The sequence below is a fragment of the Kogia breviceps genome, chromosome 3 (genome assembly GCF_026419965.1).
Source record: "Kogia breviceps isolate mKogBre1 chromosome 3, mKogBre1 haplotype 1, whole genome shotgun sequence".
Classification (NCBI taxonomy): domain Eukaryota; kingdom Metazoa; phylum Chordata; class Mammalia; order Artiodactyla; family Physeteridae; genus Kogia; species Kogia breviceps.
The window spans coordinates 71,307,221-71,326,354 of record NC_081312.1 but is presented as its reverse complement, the minus strand read 5'-3'; the positions used below and the strand labels follow the sequence as shown (position 1 = coordinate 71,326,354).

Sequence of the window (19,134 nt, the reverse complement as noted above, 5' to 3'; positions counted from 1 at the left end):
TTAGAAAACCTTAGTAAGAGCAGTGAATGAGATTCTAAGGACTTGATAGAAGGTATTTTGTTTTTATTTTTGTATTTTCTCTTCAATTATTTTTATTTATTTAATTCTCATTTTGTTTTATTTTTGCTATTGAAATTGAAGCACAGGTTTTTGTTCCTGTTGTTACACCTAGAAAATTAAGGTTTGCTTTTAGGCCTTGAAAATAAAGCAGGAATAAAGTAAATTTAAAAGCTGCAGGGTGCCATTAGAAATAAACAGAGGAATGTTAAATGTTGATTAAAGATCAAAGAATAGTAGCAGAATTAATTATGTGGAAGCTGTGAAATCACTTATAAACTACATAAAGCCAAGCCCAGGGAATTGGAAACGTATTACTAATTAATTCTTATAATGCATTAATAAAACAGACAAGGCACATCTTAATATTTTGGTGGAAATTTGGCTGTAGTATCCAAATTCATTTCTGAAAGGTATATGATTCAATTGATTAAACCCTAAAAAACTGGCTTTAGAACATGCACATCAAAATGGAAGATGTTGCAATACAAGTGTAAGTGCTACTGAGTTACTAAATGTGGGATTGTGAGGGGGTTTAAATGATATGAATGTAACAGCATAGTTATAATGAAGTGTGCCAGTTCCAAGAACTCTATGGGGAAAGTAGAGTAAATCAAACCTAACCACCAATTTTTGCAGAGTGAATCATATAGAACAAAATGAGAGGCACTGAAAAAAAATTTAGAGACAACGTGATACCATGAATTTAGAGGCTTTAAACAGCTCCTTTCATTCTATATGTTTAAAAATCTTAAGTATTTATAAATTATGCTTTCTGTTGTGTGATTTAATTGATACAATGACAAAAATTATGTATATAATTAGCTAGTTTCTGATTCCTGGATTTTACTCTGATGAAGAGATTGTAAATGGTTATTCTTCATATTTATTATTCATTAATTTTTTATCTTAGAAATATTCTGCACATTTCATAGAATCTTAAGCTTGCCTCTTCTGGAATGGTTTTATACTTTGTTGTTTAATGGCAGCACTTTTGTCATATAGCTGGACATCAGCAAATTTTGTAGAAACAGATTTTTAAGACTTGCTTTTACTTAGTAAATATATTTGAATGCATATGTAAAAGTTTCTTCCAAAATTCTAAGGGCTCAAAAACAATAATGATAAAAATTTTATTGAAAAGTGTAAATATGCAATTAATAGTTTGAAAAATACTCAACAATAATAATAATGACCATCATTTAACAATAATCTAAGAGATTCACAAAAGTATAATGTGTATTAGTAGTCCCAGGTTTTGTTGACTGCTAGAAACATCAACAGATCAGAAGTTTTCACTTACAGAACACCTTATGGATTGAATCTACTGCAAGCCTCATGGAATCAAACCATATCTAGATGTCCAGTATTAAAACTCTGATTTAGGGGAGGATATAGAGATGGTGGCATGGGAAGCAGTTTCCTCTTCCCTTCAGTTGTGAGAAGTATAAAGTGAATACTGTGGGGTTGTCTACCAGAACATACATTAGAGCAAACTGGAGGTGGTTATTTGGGAAAATAATAAAGTTAAGAGTTTGTACATCCTGAAATGGAAAAATCAGTGTCAAGTGACATTTATACTGACTACACAGAAGTAGCCAATAATCAGGGAAGCTGCCGGGCACCATATTAGAAAGAATGACATATGCAAATTATGTTTCTTGGCTTGATGGAATATGTACACAGAGCACTTAAATTCATCATACTTTTCTTATGGTACATGCAGGGATGGGTAATAAAACTCTCTGTCTCTCTTCCTTTTTTTTCTGTGAGAATGAGGCATTTAAATTATTTTATTCAATAAACAGTCATTGATCCAGTCCATGAAGATCTTGTTCTAGGTTCTGAGTTTCAGTGGTGAAAAAATAGTAAAAGTCCCTGCTGTTATGGACATTGCAATCTAGTATGGAGAAAGGTAATAAACACATAAAAATAAATGCATGAAATACATTTAGATAGTGATAAGTGCTACCAGGAAATAAAACAGTGGGATGTGATAATGTCAGAATATCCTCAATAAGTAGGCATCTCTATTAGGAATGGTTACAACATAGCAGCAGACTTTCCCCAGGAAGTGAAGAGAGACAGAGACAGAAGTAGAGAGGCCTCAGTGTCTTTCATAATAATCTCAATAGTACTGTTTCATCATCTCTGCCATATCCTATTGGTCATATAGACCAACCCTTTTACAGTCAAATGTATGAATGCCAGCAGGCAGGGATTGCTAGGGGACATTTGGGAACTGGCTGCCACATACAGTAGAGGTCAAGGAAAATGGAAAGTAAAAAAAAAGGATGTGGGAATCTTTTTTTTTTTTTTTTTTTTGGCTGCACATGGAATTTCTCTAGTTGCAGCAAGAGAGGGCTACTCTTTGTTGCAGTGTGCGGGCTTCTCAATGAGGTGGGTTCTCTTCTTGCAGAGCATGGGTTCCAGACACGTGAGCTTCAGTAGTTGTGGTGCGTGGGCTCAGTAGTTGTGGCTCACAGGCTCTAGAGCACAGGCTCAGTAGTTGTGGTGCATGGGCTTAGTTGTTCTGCGGCATGTGGGATCTTCCTGACCAGGGATCGAAACTGTGTCCCCTGCATTGGCAGGAAGAGTCTTAACCACTGTGCCACCAGAAAAGTCCAGGATGTGGGAATCTTTTGATAATTTATTTTTATTTCTGAAATGTGGTTATGTTAGAAACAACACTAAATTAAGAGAGAATATATGTGTGATCAAGAAATGGAAACAATGTCTATAAACTGAAAACTTGGCTGAAAAGGAACGGTGAAGCATATGGTAATTGCAAGTTAAAGAGAAAGAAAATATGAAAATCTGAAACTGCAGACAAAAAGTCATTGGAGAGCAAGAGATTAAAAAGGTTTGTGAGAATGAAAAATGAGGGAGCTAGGTGTGGAGAGAACACAGAGGTAAAACATTTCGGCATGGATGGAAAAGTGGGCACTACTCCCTGTGTGAATGCAGGGATTATTAAAGGATAGACACAAAGACTAAGATGTTTCAGTATAGAAAAATAGATTGATACAAGAATTTATACACTGTGATCTTCAAGTGAAATAAGGGCTCTCAGAGTAAGAACCTTCTAAACCTGGGTTCCAGACTTAATAACAACAACACTTTTTTCCCCCAAGACTACCAACAGTCTCAGCTTCATGTTTATCCTTAAACTCTGACTAGTCTAAGCATTGAATAAAACAAGTCATCCATTTTAACCTTTAATACTGAATATATTAACGTTGCTTGACATTGCTGACATTGCTAGAGAAAAGTGCACAACCTTGAAACTGAAGCCATAAATCCATACTTTCCAGACATACCTGGGTTCTAAGCACAGTCATAAAGATCTTTGTAGTGCCATAGGTTCTTTGTAAAACCTGTTGACACCATTTTTAAGTCTACAGAAACACTGCCTCCCTCCTGCAAAGGGAATATTCATACCTCATATTTTAGAGATTAAAAATAATGTCAGAAAAAAGAAAAACACACTTCCATCCCCTTTACTTCCTAATCATACTTATTCTATTTTTTCATTCTGTCATAGAGACTGTACTATCTCTCATTTTTCAAGGCTCATATCTCTTCTTTCCTTCTGCCTCCTACAAATCTTTTTCAGGAAATTTATATCCCTAACTACTTACATTATTCTACTCTTCATTCATATTAATTCATTCATTCTCATCCCCCCCCTCTCTCCCTCTCCTCCCCCTCTCTCTCTCCCTCTCCTCCCCCTCTCTCTCTCCCTCTCCTCCCTCCATCCCTCTCTCTCTCCTTTCCCCCTGTTGCTCTCCTTCCTTCCTTTTCTCTTTGATCCTTGTTCTCTGTCTTCCCTCTGTCTTTGTCCCAGTTCTTGAGTATAAGCATTCTTTCATAATGAAAACAACCAATCAACCAAGAAAAAGCCTATCAAAATCCATTTCCTTACAAAATGCATCCTTCCTTTACCACAACATCATCTTGAAATAATGTTTTGTACTTATTTTCTCAACCTTCTCATATTACTCAGTGGCACACATTTCTTAAGACGCTAGTGTCTGGCCATTACACAAACAATTTTACCCAGTTCCTTTTAAATTATATTCAAGATCAACTTATGGTTTTTAACTTTTTATAAAATTATACGTATTGATTTATATAAAATGTTTAGCATATCTTACCTCTCTACAGTTTTTGACAGTATTGTCCATACACTGAGTTTTACAACATGTTCTCCCTTGGCTTCTGCAATTCATTTCTTCTGGTAGCGGCTGATTCTCCTACTACATTTCTGATAGTCCCTGCCTTTGCAGGTCATCCTCCTCTACCCACATATTAAAAGATGGACTTCCTAGCCATTTTAATTTGATTACTTTTTATTTTTACTTTAACTGTTACTCAACAAATCTTTAATGGCATATTATTACTATAATAATTTTATTTTTTATTTCAAAGCTGGGCACTCTTGAATCAGTAGCATTTTCTCTAAACTATACTGAATTTCAGAATGACATTATTGAAAGTTCACACAAATATTTCCATATAGAATTCCCATTTAGAATTACTTTAATTCAAACTTTTATTGAATTCATGATTTACCCTTCTAAGATATAATGTAATAAAAGTAAATTCTCTTATCAACAAGCTCCACTTATTCTCTTCTCCTTTTTTCTTATCATAGTCCAACTTCATTGACATTTTTATAGTTGTTTTCTCAAATCTATTAATGAACTTGCTCTTGAATATAGATTCCTCCCTGTACTACACTGCCACTGTTTAAATCATCACTGATTAGCCTTTACTTGAACTAATCCAAGAGAATTATCAGATCTCTTTACCAATAATCTCTCTCCAGACTGGCTTACCATGTAATGTATGGCCAGATTTCTTCTTAAAAGAAAACAACAACAACAAAAAAAACTAGAGGTGTGTATACCAACCAGGTTTAACTTATATGATTGTCTGTGCCATAAAAGATAGCATAAATTCTTTAGCTTAATCAAGAGACCCTACATAATCTCTCTCCTAACTTACTCCCATGCGTCACACACCCTGCCCTCTTTTATATCTTGTGATCGTCAAAAATGTTTCTGAGATATAAAAAGCACTTTAATGACTCAGTGTTTCTGGACTCTCTTACTGAATGCTCTTCTTGATTTCACTTTCAACTTGGAAAATTTTTGCATGTCCAAAATTCTTACTGAAATGTTTTTCCTTCTGTTATTTCCCCAAACATACTAAGTTTTTATATTCTTCACAACAATTGCATTTTACTCTTCTTGTCTCCTGAAAAACCTGATTGAAAATCAAGATATGCTTCCTGAATGATTTAGACTGGGCATGTCAGCAGAACTGGTGGGACACATTTTGCAGGAAGTTTATATGAGGACTGGTATGAGGGCCTTGGACCTTGTTCAATGTAAATTTATTTGAAAAGAAAGAGTTCTGCACATTTAGATACTACACTGTATCTTTTTCAAATCCCACATTAACTTCAGACCATTGCTATGAGTTAAGGATCTGTGCTGCAGAAAACAAAGATGACCTGTCTGTTTGGAACATTCTTTAGTTACATCTGTCCTCCAGTTCCATATTTTGGAAGTATGTTCCTTATTGCCTCCAGTTTATTTCCCAATTTCCTTTATCACATTATCCTTAGGCAAATTGTTTCTCTTGACAGACATTGCTTATCTAAATATTATTAATAATAAAGACAGCACAGCATGAAGTGCATCCATTGATAGGTTAGTAGACAAGAGAAATATAATGAATAAAAGTTAGGTAAATGGTAAAAATAAGACACATGGAACTTTTATATAATAAAACAATCAGATAAATACTACTCCCTATCATAAAACAGAGAATATGACTCTTAAGAAAATAAAGCCAATGAAAAATATTTGATAATCGAGAAGGGAGAATATATTAGGAAGTAATAAATGTTTTCACTTTTGTAAAGGATACCTAAATTTTAAATAAAGATATAAAATAAGTGAAACAAATTAAAAGCAATAAGGATTAGAAAGGATACACCTTAAAACTGAGTTAAGGAAAGAAATGTCACTTTTGAAAAATCATGTTAATTTGCAGTAGATAATGAATGAATGAATGAAACCCAAGAGATGGCAATATATAAGATGTTAGGCAAAGGTGATACAACTTAAGACATAAGTGAAACTTCTGAAAATTATTAACACTACAAAAGAGTAGTTATAGTCATTAGATTAAAATTTGAATCTCCAGATCAAATGGCATACTGATGAAAGAGGAATTGATAGAGGGCTGTAAATATTTACTATATCCTTATATAATATTGAAGTAGTAGAGCAAAATAATGTATTCTATGGAAATTTGGGGTGAGCAGGGAGGCCTCTGCTTTCAATGTGAAGACACATTACAAAAAATATAGGAAAAAATCTAGTTTGTCCCAGTACTTTGCACTAAAACAGTCAGCATAAGATGACTGAGGAACAATGGCTTACAAATCTTAAGAGAAAATAAGCATAAACCAAGATTTATTTTTGGCCTCACCAAGTTCTCATTCAAATATAAAGACAGAAAATCTCAAACACATAATGTGCTTGGACATGACAGCATCCAAGCACACCTGACAAAAATTGAAATTTTAAAAATTTATCCAACTGATTAATATAAATTAAAATAAATCAGGGATGATAAAACTATGGTATGAAAGGACTTTCAGTAAGCATTGAATACATTGAAATATATAACAGAATGGAGTATGATATGTCCTATGAATGGGAAACTAGTTAAATATGGCAAAATGAAATATTATGCAGCCTTTACAACAGTAAAATAAATTTTTTCTCACCAGTATGGAAAGATATGTAGGATGAATTGCTAAGCAAAATTTCCTCTTTATGTAACCTATGAGTGTGGGTGTTTGAAATTCCACCACATGTAAATGATCTTTATAAGCATTTGTATTAAAGTGACATAATCTACTCACTGAAACAGAAAGTGGATAAGGAACAAAACAGAACAGAACTTCATGATTTTCTGTGTAACTGACCAAAGGTAGGTATTTGAGATCAACAGAAGGGTCATTCTCTACATGGTCATTCAGAGAGGCAGGCTATTGCAGTCTTTACCTTCCTCAATGTATATTCTCTGTGGTCAACGTAAGCATTTCTACCCTAACCTGGCAGAGGAAAAATAGCAAAGAGGACACCAAATGGTTTTATGGTCTGTGGCCTGAAAGTGACACACAACAATTTCACTACCATTTCTTGATAGTAATCAGTCATGTGGCTACACATACCTGTAACAGAGGCTGGAATGTATGTGCAAGAAGTGGAGAACACAGCAGAACATGTCAGTTTCTTCCATAGCATTCAGGATAAGTAAATGAGGAAATAGCTTGAGGATTAAAATATTGAGATATTGAAATTTGATCAAAATATGTTTATCAGCTGTCCTTTTTAAGGTTAGAGGGGAAGAGAATATTAAGGCCTAAAGATGCGTGAAGAGTGCGGTTCTGGGAGCTGTGACAGAACACATGAGAAGGAAAAGTTGAATAGAGAGTTCAATTAAAATTTTACCTATTCTGGGTTTTGCTGATGCTGTTGCTGCCACTGGAAGACATACCAGCCTTAGTCAACCTCACTGTATTTTTTCTACATCGCCATCAACAATGAGTCCCTGGAGAGTGTCTCCTTTGAGCTTTTTGAAGACAAACTTCCAAAGACAGCAGAAAGCTTTTGTGCTCTTAGCACTGGGAAGAAAGGTTATCAGGATTCCTGCTTTCACAGAATTATTCTGGGGTCTATGTGCCTAGGTGGAGACTTGCTATGCCTTAATGGCACTGGTGGCAAGTCCATCTATGGGGAAAAGTTTGATGATGAGAGCTTCATCTTGAAGCACACGGGTCCTGGTATCTTGTCCATGGCAAATTCTGGGCCCAACACAAACAGTTCCTACTTTTTATTTGCATTGCCTAGACTGAGGGGTTGGTCTTTGTCAAGGTAAAAGAGTGTATAAATGATTTAGAAGCCATGGAGCACTTTGGGTCCAGGAATGGCAAGACCAGCAAGATCACCATTGCCCACTATGAACAACTGTAATAAATTTGACTTAGGTTTTATCTCAACCACCAGACCATTTCTTTTGTAGTTCAGGAGAATACCCCTCCACCTCCATCTGCTCTCATTATCCTATAACTTTTGTGCTCTTGCTACTGTTCCTTGGGTTCCATATTTTCTTTGTCCCCCTCCAAGTCTAGCTAGATGGAAGAGTTAAGTTTATGATTATAAAATAAAAACTAAACAGAAATTTAAAAAATCTTACCTATTCTGCAGTTTTATCCAAATCTGATCAAAGAATAAATGTATCTTTCAAATACTTTATACCATTTAATATACACAGCTTTGTGAATGAGATCAATCATTTGACTATATGAGGAAGGAAGTTGCTGGATCCTTTGCATAGTACAAACAAAAATTCTGAAATAAAGACATTGAAATGTATCCAAATCTGTGTTGATATTCAAATGCTAAAACTTTTTATTTACACTTGATTTTCCTCTTGTGAATGGGTTTTTCAAGTACTGTGTTTAAATATCAGGTCTGATCCCTCCCTAAACTGGAACTTATCCTGTAGAGAAATGATTCTTTCTCTTCAGCTCTCCTTATGGTAGGGTATTGTCATTGCTGTCAGTATACTTGATGCTTAAAATCCTCATTTCCTTACTCCTTTCTTTGTCAATTATTTTACATATCCATGAAACTAAAATTGTTGGATAAGATAGTTTTGGGCCCTACATGTTTAAATATAAGAAACCTTTCCTGAAAAATATGGTTTAAAGTACACCACCAACTTGAGATTTAACAAAAACATTCATGCATTTTACATTTTATCATGTTTATTACTGTCTAGCACCTTATTTACAATAAAAAATAATGAGTTGTAGAGATATCTATTAAGGGATTTCATGAGAAATGACTTCATTTTCACTATGAGACTAAGTGTAGGCAGCAGCACAGTATTGTTCAGGATAAATGACTGTTTGATAGGCTGATTATACCAGGAGGAATAACCTTCTCTGTAGTGCACAAAGATTCTCAGGCTCAGAAATCCAGCCAAGTACAAGTAGGAATATCCCTGAGAGACCTTTTCTGACAATGGATGAGAGCTTTTTCCTTTAGGATGTTCAGAGGTCAGTGCTTACAATTTCACCAGTAACCAATGTCTATATAAAGTGTCCCTTGTTAGTGAAATGATGGTGATATAGATTCTCCTCAAATTTAATTCCAAAAGATAGGAAGCGCTGTCAAGAACAAGTAAAAAAGAATAAGGCAAATGTACGTGACAGTGTAAAACTGAGCATAAGTTCTTCTACTATATACTTATAAAGGCTTCACAAATAAAAATGTATATGGTAGTCAAGTAGAAATCAGGCCACGGAGCTTAAAACTAAAAATATCCTGTGTGCTGAGAATCATCTCTGCCCTTTCATTTCTAGAAGTGGTCATCCATGTGGCATAACTCTGAAGGATTATTTTTCAAGTCTCTCTCTTTGTTCTCTTAATTTCAGACTTTGGGATACTGGTGGGTAGAACTGGTGATGAGTAAGAGAATGCATATAGTGCAAACTTAGGGACAATAAACTTTTATATAATAATAACGATATTGAAAAATTTTACTCTTCCCAAGATTCACATGTACATATAATCCCAGATCATTTTTAGAGTCACTTAGCTTACTTTTACACCTTGGGGAACTCTGGGATAAACAGGAATTTTTTTCTGAAACTTATTAGAAGATGTTTATGTGCATTTTGGGAGCTAAAGATCAGGGAGAGGGCTAGGTAAGGAGTTAAGTGAATTTGGAGCTGTTTTTAAATCACTCTAGATATAGTAGTGAATTCAAAGGTTATACTGCAGAAAATTTAGACAGTCTCTTCAGGAAATGTGAAAAGGCTGTTTTAGTTGAGGACTCCATTTTTCTTACTGCTACACAGGTGACATATGCATTATTTATACATAAAATACAGAGTTACCTTTTAGTCTTTAAGTGAATGATAACTGGAAAAATTTTAATGAACAAAAACTTGTGCATGTGGCAGAGTCTCTAAAATCATTAATAAAAGTCATTTTGAATTGAATGTAGTTATCTGCTGTACTTGATAGAATAGCAATTTCTTAAGCATCAGTCCTCAAATACATATCTCCTTCAACTCTGGAATCATTACAAATGAGACATTTTACTTTGTCTTCATCCTGCTTCCACACTGAGAACTGAATGAACATTTGCCAAGTAGCAGCAGAATATTATTTTTTTTTTATCACACATATCCTTATATTTGTCTATGATAGTTCATAATCTTTTATCCAGTTTACTGGTCACAGTTATAAAACCCGTCTTCAGTTGTACATTCTCTATCTCTCTCTTGTCCTTGTGTTTACTCTTTACTGGCATTAGTCTATGCTTTCCAAATCCAAGTGAATCTATTTAAAATACTTAGGCCAGGCACATTTTCAAGCTGTTGATTCTCTCTGTACTCTTCATGTAGAACAAGCAACATAGACTTATTGTCCATCTATACAAAACAAGGTTAAGTCCGAATGGTTTCTCTGTAAAAGACTTATTTATTCAATGATAAGTGATCAAGGTTGGTCAGAAGAACACAGAAATCACATCGAATAAATAATTCTTCGAGAATTCCAAACTCCTTTGTACCTCAGCGTGTGTCTGAGGTCAGGGGCACTATGATCTCCAGCTCAGGAAAGAAGTCCACCTCAGACTTCTCAGAATTATTGAGAAATGATGTTCCTTTAAAATAATAAGCATGGGGAAGTTTTTAAATTTCTACCAATTTAATTAAGATATCTTTCCTATTCTTAAGATATAAATCATATTTGCAAGAGGCACACTTTTTATTGGGAATTTAGACAGGAAATTTCATAAATCTTTTCAAGATTTTATTTTCAAAGTTGGGTCTTCTAAATGCATGCCATTTTCCCAAGCCTTATATAATTTTTGTAAAGTGTTATCATAGGTTTTCTATTTTGTTCTTCACAAGTTTGGAATTTGGGAAGGCAAATGTTATTCTATTTTACAGATTAAAAATTGAGACACAACTTAAATAGTTTATCATTGGTCATATCTAGAAAGTACTTATCCTGATTCTTATTCAGTGCGATTAACTATGTAGTTATTTTCATTTCATATTCTGGGATCTTATTTATTTGGGTTCACCCATGCATATTTTTCTTTTAGAAAACTTGTATAAAGATAAAATAATTTAAAAGATTACTTAGTCATTTAAAAATACCTATTTAAGTTCCTTCTGTGAGGAACAATGGATACATACAGTAATAAAACAGAATATAGATTAATTCTGGTTAGGATATATTTCAGTTAAACACAAGACAGAGAGACCCTTTAGGAAAGTTTTGCAATATTCTTACTCCACCTAGCAGAATATTTCCATCATTTGCAGTATGAAATATACCTTGGTCAAGGCCCTACCAGTAATAAGCAGCAGAAGAGTGTGTTGTGGATATTGGTTCTGTCTCAAACTAAACTCCTTTGCTTAGAGAGAATAATTTTATTTGTCCTTTTGTTTGTTTTGTGGACTCTTTGTACTATCTTTTTATCATTAAAAATCTTGAAGGTATAAAAATGTGAACCCATTTTGTGCATTGCAGCATTACTCAAGTTCTGAAGATTTTAGTCATGTTGTCCATGAAATATGTGATAGATGTACTCTTTCCTTGAGCATCATATTTTCTTCTACAAACATATCTCAAAGTATAAGTAATTTGTAATTTTCAACATAACTGACAGGACTGGCAGACACACTTTTCTCAATTGACTTGGTACATGTTTTGTTATATATAAATTATGAAAGCAGCATTTATTTCTTTACAATTTTAAATTCTCAGAGCAGCAAAATAGATTATAACATAGACTAGTTCAAAATTAAATGAAAATAATATTTAAAGTATTTTAGAATGAAGCACTTTGCATTTTATTGTTGAAAGTACTTGAAGCAACAGAAATGATGAAGTTTGGTAGAAATGCAAAGCTGATAAACACTGTAAGTTAAAAACAACAATTTGTGCTAATGGTACACATACTGCTTTCGATACACAGTGCTAAGCTGCCTTAACATCAAAGAGTATTTTGCTTTGTAGATTCGAGGTAGTAAACTGTTTTATGTTTCAAGTTTCAGCTTGGTGCAAATTGAATCAACTGAGTTGCAAAATCAAATTTATCATAAAAGTGGTAACTGACCATTAACTACAATGTAATGCTGTAAACATGACCCTATTGTGAAACTACAAGACAGCCTGTTCTAGAACATGACAAAGAGTTAGGAGGAACAGGAAAAGTCATCGTATTTGTCACTAGGAACAAGGAAGATAAAAGGAACATGATTCTGTGCTGTTTCGTAGTTTGCTTCACAGTTTTAAGACACGCACTATGCTCTTAATGGCAAATGCCTAGAGGAACGGTGCCTTCATTTTAAATTACAGCTATGTATGTTTAAGAGATTGTATCGGCATTTTCAAGGAGTTGCTTCTCTATATTAGATATTTTGTTTTAAGTGCAGCAAAAGGCCAAGCTCAAATTCATTCCTAATGAGCCATGTGTTAATGTCAAAGTCTCTGCTGTCCAGTCAAATGCCAAAGAACACATCTGACTTTATAATGAGCCAAACAGTTGTCTCTTCATAATCTCAGTTAGCCTTCTGTTAGATAGCTGCATCCAAAATTTATAACACAGTGGTGGAAGTTGTGGCTGGGATGGCAGAAATCCAATCAAAGATGTAAAACTTATCATATTGTGTCAGTATTATCGCCAAGACTTTACCATTCAATCTCCACGTTGAATACACTGACCCAACGGATTCCAGATGGAGTGTTGCCTGAATCTGATCTACTCTGTACACTAGTTGAGAAGAGATGAAAACCAGATGACAGGCATCAAGGCAACCAGCCAGTGGTGTGGTGGTTGGAATGTAGGTAAAAGTTTGAAATGACAATGCTAAACTTTTCTTTTCCCTGGAGGACACTCTTTCCAATTGACCAACTAATTCTGCATACTTCTAGGCTCTAAATTTTGTTTGGTTTCTGTTTTGACACTTGCTGACATCCAAAACGATTAATGTTTATCTTGGCTATTCTTTACGTAATATGTTATACCTACTTAACATGAAAATGAATGCCTTTACATAGTCATGAGTAATGAAAAGGATATCAAGAAATAAGAGGGTTTTAGAATGTTTTGGATAAAGTGTCATATACACATTACAACTGTGCGTTGAAATCAGATAATTCAGGGAAGTCTATAAAACAGAGGAACATTTGTATTGTATTTTTGTTTCATTTTCTAGTGAGTCAGTTATATAAGTTTCTAGATTGATTTTTTTCAAGTATTTACTCTTAAGTGTAATAGTGAAATTAGAATATTCATACATTAAGATCAAAAATATTTTACTTTAGTAGTGATAGAAATACATCAGAAGAAAAATGAGATAAGTAGAAAAAATAACATTAGAAAGAAAGAGAGTTAAATGTTACTGTCTTTGATGAGATTATAAGAATTGTTTCTCTTTCTTGGATTTTCCAAATTGTCTGTAATGAGACTGCATTTTTTAAAAGTTTCTTTTGAAGTAGATGAATATCCAGCTCTGGCACCACACAAATTAAGCCCCAAGTGTGTTCTGCTCAGTGAAAGAAGGGAGAAGCATATTAAAATAATGTCACTGTCTGAATACCGTTGCTACATGCTTTAGGGTGTTAGTTTTGGGGGTTTTTGCTTGTTTTTTAACAAGCTTTATTTAAACATCTTTTAGTAATAGACTTAGCAACTAAAGTGGTGGTTTAAATAAATACAATTTCTTTTAATGTATTTATTGATAAACTGTATCATTTAAAACAATATCAAATAAGTCAGGTACCTAGGATTTAATATAACAAAACATGTGAAAAACCTGTACGGTGAATTTATAGAAAATGACAAGCTAATTCTAAAATTAGTATGAAATTGCAAAGGAGCAAAACAGCAAAGGTGGATCTGAAAAGGGCAAAAGCTGGAGGACTTACACTGTCAGATACCAAAACTAATTCCAAACTATTGTGATTAAGACAGTGTTGGCAAAGAAGAGAATATGATCATTGAAAAGATCGATTTGCTTCAAAGCTAAAAGTGGAAATTGGCATAGTGATGCATCTACAGATGGAGAATAAAGAAGAACGAGAGAAAGCAAGAGCAACAGCAAGAGAGAGCTTCACAAATCTATGTCTTTGGCTCTAATTTCTGCATGTAATCCAACTATAACTAGATCACATTATTTACCTCAAATTTAGCATGTTCTAAAGAGAACTCTTTGTTTCCGTCTACTCTTCTCCTAAATGTATGTCTCTATCAATTAGTAAATGGTTTTACAGTGCAATTCAACCAAAAATATGGGCATTATCCTTATTTCCTTTACTATCCTAACTCCATCCTGTCTAGTTCTATCCTACCACTGCCAACATAGTCAAAACTATGCTTATCTCTTGCATCAAACAAAGCAATAATTTCCCAGTTGATGTCCTGATTCCACTCTTGTCCACCTCCTTACAATCTATTCTCAACATAACAGACACGTATTTTAAAAACATAAATCACACTTCTGTACAAAAATATTAATAATGGTAAACATAAGAAATAATTGGCTCCTTTCCAACCTCTGTGCATTCTTTCTTTTACCTATTATATTGTTGCACACAGAGTCACTGAGATTTTTTTATTCTTTTTTTTAATTCTGTGAATGTTTCTACCTTAAATCCTTTGAATTATCTATATCTTTAATCTGTAATGTCCTTTACCTTGATCTTTGCTTGTCTGTATCCTTACTGTTATGACCACAGTACATGCTAATTTCTCTACCTGTCAATCCATTTAAAGTAAAATCCTGTATACCTAAGATATTTAATTTTCAATATAATACTTATCATAATCTGATATTTATCTACTTCTTTATTTATACAACACCCAATAGAATGTAAACTCCTCATAAACAGGGCCCTTGCTCTTAACTGTGTCCTTGGCACCTACAGTAGTGCCTACCATGTGTTAAGTTTTGTACATTTATTGTTAAAAGTAGAACGAATGATGGGTTGCAAAGGAAAGGCATACTTTGACAAGACCAATGATTGGATTAGGGCTAGAGTTTTAGTCCTGGAGTAAATAGGAAAAAGAGTCAAAGCAAGATAAAATATTAGAATAGCCACATTGAGAAGAAGTAGTAAAATAATCACAGGTGGAAGAGACATGTAATAAGAATATACAACAACAATATTCTCCTTGCATCTATAAAAGGAAGATTACTTTTCTTTTCACTATACAGAAAAGCTAGAGGTTGTGGACATTTTTTTCCCTAGTATTTGCACATCGCAGACCTAATGTTGGTGGCTATTTTTCTATCTTCTAAACCTCAACGTCTGCTAGAACATTAATGATGTTGGTCTCATTGGGGTTATTAGATGATACCATGAATGAGGTCTGTAACTTAGCTAAATATATTTTCTCTAAGGGAAATAATACAAAGCCAGTAATATTAAAAATTTTAAACATTTAAATGGAATAATTCAGTATTAATGAGACCCTCATTGTTCCATGTACTGGGTAGAAAACTAAAGCATCCTAAACATTAAGTATGAGCTTTAGTTTTATACAATACACTGCTTTCAATACACAGTGCTGAGCTGCCTTAACATCAAAGAGTATACCGCTTGCTTTGTAGATTCAAGGTACTAAACTGATTTATGTTTCAAGTTTCAGCTTGGAGCACATTGAATCAGCTGAGTTGCATTTTTTTTTTTAACAAAACCAATATTTAGATTGACTGTAAATTTTCAAGGTGTTTTCTTCTGTGTGTTCCCAGAACCTTAAAATAGAGCCAGGTACTTAGGAGGCAGTCGATAATTGCTCATGAGGAGATTTATTTGCTTTTTGAATGGAGCCAAACTGGTATATATTCAACTGCAAAGTTATGTTTGACAATGGACAAACTTCTCAGCTGTTTATCATGTTACTTGACTCATGCCCTCTCTCGGCTTCCTTCCATGGGAGGAAAGGCACAGGAGGTGGAGATTATGCCAATGATGTCAAGATTCTCTTAGGTAGGTGAGTAGTTTCAGGATCTGTGAAGAGTCTGGGGCCTGTCACTGTTTCATGGATGCCAGCAGAAAACACAAGATGCTTTAAAAGGCCTAGATCCTTTAAACGGCTTTATGTTTTTTACAGTGTGGATAGAGGACAGCACTAAGCCAAATTAAGAAATGCCTAGTGGGAAATTGGATTACCAGTATTTCATAAAATCACATATGGAGCTGTATTTTGATATTTTGCTCAGGTCAGTTTTAACATTTCAGCATGAAACTCTGGTATGTACATAACTGATGAAATGAAGTAGAATTGACCCATGATTTTTTATTTCTTTATCATTGATATTTTCTCTGCAAAGGCAGATGCCAAAGGGGAAACTTACAGTGTTTGTCCTCTTTTAGAAATTTGTCTCAGATTGGAACAAAATAATTACAATTTTTCACATATTTTGAGTAGCTGCATTGGTATAGGACCTTGATACCTGTGGTTTTTACCACCATACTAACCTGATTCACTTGTATTAAGATCCTGATTTGTCCTTTTGTTCAGACCTAAACAGATGTAATAGAAGAGAATAGAATAGAATAAACCTGCTGTTTATTCTAACTGGAATTTAGACAGTCAGGATGCCCTGCTTTAATTGAATCTCCTTTGCAACCATAATAATAAAAAATAGTATACAGTAAACACTACTTATTTTCTTTTTATTTTAAAAACCATAGCCTGTTCAATGTATTTTTATTTACTGCTTATATTGTCACTATCTAATTTATTTTAAGAATTGCTGATAAACCCATTAAATATAAATATTAAAGCAATAGAAGAATAAATGTTTTAAGATAAGCAGCATTCTAAATATCATTCAAAATTATGATTCAGTGTTCATAAATTAAACTTGTCCCTTTAGGAAGAAAGGGTTGTATTGTGTTATGACAATGCAATGTAAATGACATTAAATATATGGTTTAGATTTATGATCTAATGAATAACTTGTAATAGAAGACAATTAGACCTTAGCTTCAGTTGTAAAAGTACAGGAAACATAAATAATGATCAAGTACATCTAAATATGTGTAATATTTTATCTAGGACTATATCTGAGGATGTGGTAGTACTGTTAATCATATTAAGAATTGTAAATTACTGTCTTTGATTTTCTTTTTTTCTTTTTTGAACACTTGCTCAATAAATGTTTATTAATATATTTAGGCACTTTATTTTTTTAAACATTTTTATTGGAGTATAATTGCTTTTCAATGGTGTGTTGGTTTCTGCTTTATAACAAAGTGAATCAGTTATACATATATGTATATCCCCATATCTCTTCCCTCTTACATCTCCCTCCCTCCCAGCCTCCCTATCCACCCTTCTAGCTGGTAGCAAAGCACAGAGCTGATCTCCCTGTGCTATGCGACTGCTTCCCACTAGCTATCTATTTTACATTTGGTAGTGCATATATGTCCATATATACTCTACCACTCTCTCACTTTGTCCCAGCTTACCCTTCCCTCTCCCCGTGTCCTCAAGTCCATTCTCTAGTAGGTCTGTCCTTATTCTCGGCTTGCCCCTAGGTTCTTCATGACCATTTTTATTTTTATTTTTTAGAGTTGATATATATGTGTGTTAGCATATGGTATTTGTTTTTCTCTTTCTGACGTACTTCACTCTGTATGACACACTCTAGATCCATCCACCTAACTACAAGTAACTCAATTTTGTTTCTTTTTATGGCTGAGTAATATTCCATTGTATACATGTGCTACATTTTCTTGATCCATTCATCTGTTGATGAACACATAGGTTGCTTCCATGTCCTGGCTGTTGTAAATAGAGCTGCAGTGAACAATGTGGTACATGACTCTTTTTGAATTATGGTTTTCTCAGGGCATATGCCCAGTACTGGGATTGCTGTTTTATATAGTAGTTCTTTTTTTAGTTTTTTAGGAACCTCCATACTGTTCTCCACAGTGGCAGTAGCAATTTACATTCTCACCAACAGTGCAAGAGGGTTCCCTTTTCTCCACACCCTCTCCAGCATTTATTGTTTGTAGATTTTTTGATGATGGCCATTCTGAATGGTGTGAGATAATATTGCATTGTAGTTTTGATTTGCATTTCTCTAATAATTTGTGATGTTGAGTATTCTTTCATGTGTTTGTTGGCAATCTGTATATCTTCTTTGGAGAAATGTCTATTTAGGTCTTCTGCCCATTTTTGGATTGGGTTGTTTGGTTTTTTTTGATATTGAGCTGCATGAGCTGCTTGTAAACTTTGGAGATTAATCCTTTGTCAGTTGCTTCATTTGCATATATTTTCTCACATTCTGAGGGTTGTCTTTTAATCTTGTTTATGGTTTCCTTTGCTCTGCAAAAGCTTTTAAGTTTCATTAGGTCCCATTTGTTTATTTTTGTTTTTATTTGCATTTCTCTAGGAGGTGGGTCAAAAAGAATCTTGCTGTGATTTATGTCATAGAGTGTTCTGCCTATGTTTTCCTCTAAGAGTTTGATAGTGTCTGGCCTTACATTTAGGTCTTTAATCCATTTTGAGTTTATTTTTGTGAATGGTGTTAGGGAGTGTTCTAATTTCATTCTTTTACATATAGCTGTCCAGTTTTCCCAACACCACTTATTGAAGACACTGTCTTTTCTCCATTGTATATTCTTGCCTCCTTTATCAAAGATAAGGTGACCATATGTGTGTGAGTTTATCTCTGGGCTTTCTATCCTGTTCCATTGATCTATATTTCTGTTTTTGTGCCAGTACCATACTGTCTTGATTAATGTAGCTTTGTAGTATAGTCTGAAGCCTTGGAGCCTGATTCCTTCAGCTCCGTTTTTCTTTCTCAAGATTGCTTTGGCTCTTCAGGGTCTTTTGTGTTTCCATACAAATTGTGAAAATTTTTTTTCTAGTTCTGTGAAAAATGCCAGTGGTAGTTTGATAGGGATTGCATTGAATCTGTAGATTGCTTTGGGTAGTATG

General features: G+C 34.0%; 1 long non-coding RNA gene and 1 pseudogene across 8 annotated transcripts in view; both read left to right on the top strand.

Moving 5' to 3' along the window:
- LOC131752829 (peptidyl-prolyl cis-trans isomerase A pseudogene) overlaps nt 1-8,117 on the top strand; it is a 95,986-nt pseudogene extending 87,869 nt beyond the window's left edge.
- Nucleotides 1-19,134, top strand: part of LOC136793801 (uncharacterized) — a 1,119,572-nt gene that overhangs the window by 243,261 nt on the left and 857,177 nt on the right. The window lies entirely within an intron of this gene.